This window comes from Belonocnema kinseyi, chromosome 3 (genome assembly GCF_010883055.1).
Source record: "Belonocnema kinseyi isolate 2016_QV_RU_SX_M_011 chromosome 3, B_treatae_v1, whole genome shotgun sequence".
NCBI lineage: Eukaryota > Metazoa > Arthropoda > Insecta > Hymenoptera > Cynipidae > Belonocnema > Belonocnema kinseyi.
Genome location: NC_046659.1, coordinates 69,348,097 through 69,355,398, shown reverse-complemented (window position 1 = coordinate 69,355,398; position 7,302 = coordinate 69,348,097). Strand labels below are relative to the sequence as shown.

General features: G+C 34.4%; 1 protein-coding gene across 1 annotated transcript in view; it reads left to right on the top strand.

Moving 5' to 3' along the window:
* LOC117170094 overlaps positions 1 to 7,302 on the top strand; it is a 454,275-nt gene that overhangs the window by 30,987 nt on the left and 415,986 nt on the right. The gene's annotated exons all lie outside the window — the stretch shown is intronic.

Genomic DNA, 7,302 nt, shown 5'->3' with positions numbered 1-7,302 from the left:
GGAACTGATTACCGTTCACACCAAAACCCAGGTCAGTAAGCCCATTCATAAAATTGTGATACTATAAAATTAAATAACAGTGTCTATGCATTTGAATAATTTAATATTACTGTATTTAACTTTTTAGTAAAAAATTGTTGTTTTTTTTTCTTGCTTGCAAATTCATTTTGTAACTAAAAATTTAACTATTCTATTTTATGCAGAAATGTTATCTTTTTCAGTTGAAAATTGATCTATTTGGTTGAAAATTCCTCTCTTTTGGTATATAAAATATTGTTTGAATGATATATCAACCATTACATTTTTATTGAGAATTCATCTGTGGTTGAAAATTTAGGTCCCGGAAGCTGGAATTACAACATTGTCATATTGACCTGGGCACTATGCCATAATTTAGTGCTTATTTAGTGGTAATTTATGCTGCAGAAAAAAATTTTGTGTCCGGTAATTTTGGCCAAAAACATGTAGTAATGCTAGCTTCAGCTGAAGCCACAACTCCGGTATGCGAAACTCGGAAACCATTAGTGGTATCAAATTCTCTTTTGCGCATGAATTTAGTGCTAATTAAGTGCTCTGGATTTATGCCTTTGAAAAAAATCCGGGCACTTTTTTTTACCAAAAACGTGTAGTAATGCTGGCTTCAGGTGACTGGTATGCGAAACTCGGAAACTATTAGTGGTATCAAGATCTGCTTTGCGCAGGAATTTAGTGATAATTAAGTGCTAATGTATTCTGCAAAAACTAAATTTGTACCCGGTAATTTTGATCAAAAACATGTAGTAATGCTAGCTTCAGGTGACTCTGGTATGCGAAACTCGGAAACTATTAGTTGTATCAAGATCAGCTTTGCGCAGGTATTCAGTGCTAATTAAGTGCTCTGGATTTATGCCTTGCAAAAAATCCGGACATTTTTTTTTTTTATCAAAAACGTGTGGTAATGCTGGCTTCAGGTGACTGGTGTTGTGAAACTCGGAAACTATTACTGATATCAAGATCTGCTTTGCGCAGGAATTTAATGCCAATTAAGTGCTTTAGATTTATGCCTTGCAAAAAATCCGGGCACTTTTTTTTTACCAAAAACGTGTAGTAGTGCTGGCTTCAGGTGACTCTGGTATGCAAAATTCGGAAACTATTAGTGGTATCAAGATCTGCTTCGCAGCAGGAATTTAGTGCTAATTAAATACTCTAGATTTGTGCTATGCAAAAAATCCGGGCACTTTTTTTTACCAAAAACGTGTGGTAATGCTGACTTCAGGTAACTCTGGTGTTGTGAACCTCGGAAACTATTAGTGATATCAAGATCTGCTTTGCGTAGGAATTTAGTGCTAATTAAGTGCTAATATATTCTGCAAAAATTAAATTTTGTGCCCGGTAATTTTGATCAAAAATATGTAGTAATGCTGACTTCAGGTGTCTTTGGTGTTGTGAAACTCGGAAACTATTAGTGATATCAAGATTTGCTTTGCGCAGGAATTTAGTGCTAATTAAGTGCTAATATATTCTGCAAAAACTAAATTTTGTACCCGGTAATTTTGAACAAAAACATGTAGTAATGCTGGCTCCAGGTGACTCTGGTATGCAAAATTCGGAAACTATTAGTGGTATCAAGATCTGCTTTGCGCAGGAATTTCCGAGGTTCACAACACCAGTCACCTGAAGCCAACATTACCACACGTCTTTGGTAAAAAAAAGTGCCCGGATTTTTTGCATAGCACAAATCCAGAGCATTTAATTAGCACTAAATTCCTGCGCCAAGCAGATCTTGATATCACTAATAATTTCCGTGTTTCACATAGCAGGGTTACCTGAAGCCAGCATTACTACATCTTTTTGCTCAAAATTACCGGGCACAAAATTTAGTTTTTGCAGAATATATTAGCACTTAATTAGCACTAAATTCCTACGCAAAGCATATCTTGATATCACTAATAGTTTCCGAGTTTCACAACACCAGAGTTACCTGAAGTCAGCATTACCACACGTTTTTGGTAAAAAAAAGTGCCCGGATTTTTTGCATAGCACAAATCTAGAGCATTTAATTAGCACTAAAATCCTGTGTAAAGTAGATCTTGATACCACTAATAGTTTCCGAATTTTGCATACCAGAGTCACCTGAAGTCAGAATTACTACACGTTTTTGATCAAAATTACCACGCACAAAATTTAGTTTTTGCAGAATATATTAGCACTTAATTAGCACTAAATTCCTACACAAAGCAGATCTTGATACCACTAATAGTTTCCGAGTTTCCCATACCAGAGACACCTGAAGCCAGCACTACTACACGTTTTTGGTAAAAAAAAAGTGCCCGGATTTTTTGCAAGGCATAAATCCAGAGCACTTAATTAGCACTAAATTCCTGCGCAAAACAGATCTTGATATCACTAATAGTTTCCGAGTTTTACAACACCAGTCACCTGAAACCAGCATTACCACACGTTTTTGGTAAAAAAAAAAGTGCCCGGACTTTTTGCAAGGCATAAATCCAGAGCACTTAATTAGCACTAAATTTCTGCGCAAAGCTGATCTTGATACCACTAATAGTTTCCGAGTTTCGCATACCGGAGTTGTGGCTTCAGCTGAAGCTAGCATTACTACATGTTTTTGGCAAAAATTACCGGGCACAAAATTTTTTTTCTGCAGCATAAATTAGCACTAAATAAGCACTAAATTATGGCACAGTGTCCACATCAATATGGCAATGTTGTAATATCAGCTTCCGGGACCTTGAAAATTGAACTATTTTGTTGAAAATTGTATATTCTTTTTCCTTCAAAACCATCTTTTTGTAACTAAAAATTTAACTATTTATTTTTTGTTAAAAATTCATCTTCTTTAGTTGAATCTATTTAAAGATTAATCTATTTTGTTGAAAGTGCTTTATGTTTACTTGAAAGGTTAGAAATTTTAAGCGTTTTTAATTAAATTTAATATATTATTTACATCTCCTTGTTTGCGCTGTTTTGCACGGGTATACTTACCTGGAAAATATCTTTCATTCGAAATATTAATATATTAAGTATGCACTGAATTTCAGGTATTCAAATATAAAATCAGAATTTACTTGAATTATTATTATTAAAATTCCTGAGCTTAAGAACAAATTCAAGAAATGATTAAGCATGTTTCCAATATTCCCGTGCAGAAATTTAGGAAGGTCTAGTGAGGTCCTGGCTAGTTTACCATATCTCGAGTCGGGCTCTAGCGAGGAAAACTAGTCGGGGCCCATCTGGAACGTAACTCTGAGGCCACGGGGGCCCTACTAGATTTTCTAGTATGGTTCTAGTGGGGCCAGCCCGCCTACAATTCAATTAAAGAGAAGAGCCCCTGCGGGACTCCTACAGGGTATTGGCATGATACTGGCAGCCAGTACTTTTATCCGTTCATCATCATACGACTGTATACGATCCGAATATCATCTATATTTTCAAAAATTGAAATTTCATTTAAACATTTGGGGTAATTTTAACACCTACTACTGCTATGCTCTAACGATATGACGAAAAAGGTTTTAAAACAGTAAATATCAATTAATTGCGAGTATTTTTACTTTAAATATTAATGGTCCTGTTTATAGTAAATACATATATTTCATTCTTAAATATTATATTACAAATAAAATTTCTAGCGTTACGGGATATCGAACCTACATATCTATACCTTAATCTATCCAGCGATTCCCAAACTGCTACCCTCGGTAGGGTGACTACCCAGCGGTAGGGGAATGCCACCCCGGGCCGGGTAGCTCGGTAGGATACAAGGCTGGGTCCCCGCTGTGAACATGGCACTATTTTTTTGAACTAGCATGACTGCCTTTCATTGTTCTGAGATTGGGACCTGTTACAATAACTGAAGTTATGAAGGTATGCCACAATTAAATGTAAATGAGCTGAATCAATTTCTTGGTATAATTTTAGAAATATGGAAAAAAGTTCATAAAAATCGGTTGATATCGGTTGATGTTTGGCTAATGAATATTCAACTAAATTTTCCATTTTTCCTCATCGGCTCTAATTTTCTTATAATGGGAAGGTCGAGCGCGACAATGCAGCACATGCCCGCATTGCAGGCTGTTAAGTGTCCCCCCTTGGGTTCAAGTATTATGAAAAAATTTTGATGGTGGCGGCCCTACCGCTCCCCAGAAAGAGCGAAAAAAGTTTGGGAATCGCCCTAGCACAGTGTTCGGCAAACTTTTTGCTTAATTTTCATGTATGTTCAGGCTCCACCCAACTTAATTTTTTCTACTACTTTTCGGTCTATTCATGTACCTTAGTATGAGTGAGCTTACTCCAGCAAGGGTCTTTTGTCCACAGGCATGTCAAAGTAAGGAAATTTGAAAACTTTTAATTTTTCAACTATCGATTTGAAAATAGCATTATCAGCATCTGCGAATTTTTCCTATTCCAATGATATATTAATTGCTTAGAAAAGTTAAAAATTTGAAGGAGTGTAATATCAAGAAACATCAGCTTGACAGTCAATTTACTACTAAATACTTCTCAAATTTTCAACCTTCATAGACAAATTACATGTCTTTGGAATCGGAGCAAGACATAGATTTCAAATATATTACTTTTAAGTCACTGATTGGAAAAGCCCCGCTCGCAGATACTGCCCTGAAAGTAGCTCGTAGGGCAGTCAGGGCATAGTACCCTGCCCTGGGCAAGAGCGTGCCGACTGCTAGGCGTCGGTAAACCGACAAGTTGAAATTCGATGAAAAAGCCATCCTCATAACCTAAAGCTTAAAAAAAGCTAAAACACCAAATTTTAAACTCTCTTTTTCTAAATAAATATTTAATATTATACGACATTATTTTAATGTAAAATATGCAAAATGTTAACATGAATATCAATAAAATAATTTTTACGTAAATAAATGTAATCGACTGAAATTTCTCTTCGTATAATATTTTGTTTTTTCCCATTGTAAACTACTTCAAAACTTTTTACAATGACAGAACATTTAATTTTTATGAGCATTTAAACCTAAGCCTAAAATGTAATTTTGTCTAAACATTTACAATTTTTCATAAAGATGGGACTTAGCATTTTTTTCATTAAAAAGAAGCACTGTCCAGCTGTACTGGAAATAAGTTCTTTAACTTTAACTGAAAAATATCTACCTGGCTCCGAGAATAACGAGTTTAAATACTCATAAAAACATTATTTTTACATAATGAAACCTTCAAAAGCCTCAAAATTATATTTAGGGCAATATAAGATTTTAGTAGTTCTCTGGTCGGGGCCCCATTAGACAAAGATAGATTTGCTATACCTATACGAAGCATGGAATTCTTCACTAGAAACTGACAGGGCACCCATTAGTTTTCTCTAGACTAGATACTCCGATAAGCGCCTAACCAGTTTTTCCTAGACTATATATTCTTACAGGGGCCTCATCAGAACCCAACTTCTAAGTGCAACATATTAATTAAATCCCTAAAAACATTATTTATATAAACTCCCAAAATTGTATACATATTTCGAGTCGATTATTTCAAAAAATGCGAAATACTAGAATGGCTACGTACTATACAAAATTATGCATGAAAAAATCTGAGAATATCTGGAAAAAACTGTAATTGTTAGAGAATTCTTTCCCAAGATTTAAGTAGATATACCCCGGTTTATGCAACAATCGAAAACTACCCATTGTGCAAGATTTTGCTGGGATTTTCTAGCTCAATTTGATACTTGGACCATTTTGTGTGCTCAGATTCTTCAATGAAAAAGTGATCACGTATGTACACATCACACAAGCCGAAAAAGTAATTCATCACCTCTCGTGATTCCAGGCTTTCATCAGAATCAATCATTCGGGTTTAAGGGTCAAGCGTGAATTGAAAAAGTTCTATGAAGTGTGACCAGAGGGTTGGTCTAAAATGGGAAAAGGGATTATCTTTTCTGGGATTTTCTTTGGGATTTCTTGCGATTTTTGTCACGTAATTTGAAAACAGCGATTTCTCATTTCTGCGATTAAATTCTATGAGCGGTGCGATAAAAATGAACACCTCTTGTGCGTAACGAGAGCGGGGGTGCAGATTCATGACGCAAACAGAATCTGTCCATACCAGTAATAAAGCGAAATTCCATGCCTTGTTGACTTAGGACGTAAATAGAAAGCTTAATATCTCTCATTGTGGTTGCACTCCCCAATACGATTTGCCCTAGGGCCCCTAGCTAGACAATACCAACAAACAGGCAAAACCCCCCAGTTTGGTAGTCATGAAAACACATATGTGAAAAGTTATAAGACTTTTACTTTCTAATAATATATGACAGAATATCCAATAAATTACTATCAAAGAGTGTTTACTACAATTATGGATTAAAAATTCCTTGGCATAAGCAATTCATCTTGTAATTATGTAAGTCTTTTATAATGTACAGTTATTATTACTGTACGAAATCGCAATGCGAAATAATGAAATGTTTTGAATCGTACAGAACTTTTCGTTTAGTTTCCTGCGTTCAGGGTGTCCACTCACCTGGAACACCTGGAACTATGACGGAAATTGGTTAGTCAGAGGAAATCATGGAACACTTATTTCAATCAAACTTTTTTTAAATCATTTTTACTAATGTCAAGAAAATATATTTTATTGTAAATATTATTATGTTAAATATGCACTGATTTGTAAGTCCCTATGAAAATAATATTATTTTAAAAATTATTTATCAAATTCAGATTTTCGCAAAAATTTGTAAACCGAGTAATTTTGTTTTAGTATTAATAAATTATTTAATTATTCGATAGTGATAGCTCGTGTATATTTAACCCGTTAACCCCAGGGATTTTTTTGCACCACTTAACCGTGTTCCTAAAAATCTGAAAGAATGCATGGTTCTTGTTTGAACCTTCTACTTGACGGTACAATTTCGCTATATGTGTTTTTTAAAAATCATTGGCGATATATTTAATAATAAACAAATAAACTCATCGAAAAAAATAGTTTTTTTCCAAAATTCATAACTTAGAGACATATTAATCATATTGAACGGTTCAAACGGGAAATTAAAGGGGAAGAGTGTGCCTTTAAATGAAAAAAAATTCGCAGAAAATTTTCACGGAATTAAGAGCCTTAATTTTTAACATGAACTCATGCATTATTTTAGGTGTGAATGTAGGAGGTTTTGATAGAAATATGCACATTTTTCTATGCAATAACATTTATTTAGTAACAAAAAATTATTTTTTTAACTAAATATGTACACAGAGGACCATGATTTTTCTTATTCAAATAATATAAAGTGAAATCGTAAGGTAAATGCACCTGTTATCGTTCGTGCTCCTATTATCG